We start from the raw sequence: 502 nt of genomic DNA on the forward strand, positions 1-502 counted from the left end.
GTACTGTGGCGCTGTTCTCTGTAACCTGGCACCACTCCTGCCTCTTCCCCTGTGCATGATTGCAGGGATCTGAGGAGGTTTCCTGGGAGGTTGGGCCCTCAGATGGGCTTGATGGGTGCGCCCTCCTGGTCCGGAGAAAAGGGAGATTAGTGATAGGACATTCTTGCTAGACTCTGCTCTCCTACCAGAATGATTCAAGCCCCTGTGTGGAGAAGGCTCTTATGTTTCGGGTTGTTTATAGCTGGAGAATCCCTTTATGGCTTCAAGGTGTGATCTGTAAAATGAAGGGGCTGGATGCATGAAGGGACGTTTTGCGGCCCCGTGTAGTGTGACTGGGCTGGCTTAGTGAGTGTTCGCTGCCCCTGCCTTCAGGTGGCAGTCGGCCCTAGGAGGAGAGGACCGGCGTTTTCGAACCCGGTCCAGGCCGCCTCTGCGTGGCCGTGACGTCGCTGCGCCCCGCCTACTTTGGGTGGTGATGCGGCGGCCACGCCCCCGCGCTTAC

The sequence above is a fragment of the Nomascus leucogenys genome, chromosome 11 (genome assembly GCF_006542625.1).
Source record: "Nomascus leucogenys isolate Asia chromosome 11, Asia_NLE_v1, whole genome shotgun sequence".
NCBI classification, from domain to species: Eukaryota; Metazoa; Chordata; class Mammalia; order Primates; family Hylobatidae; genus Nomascus; species Nomascus leucogenys.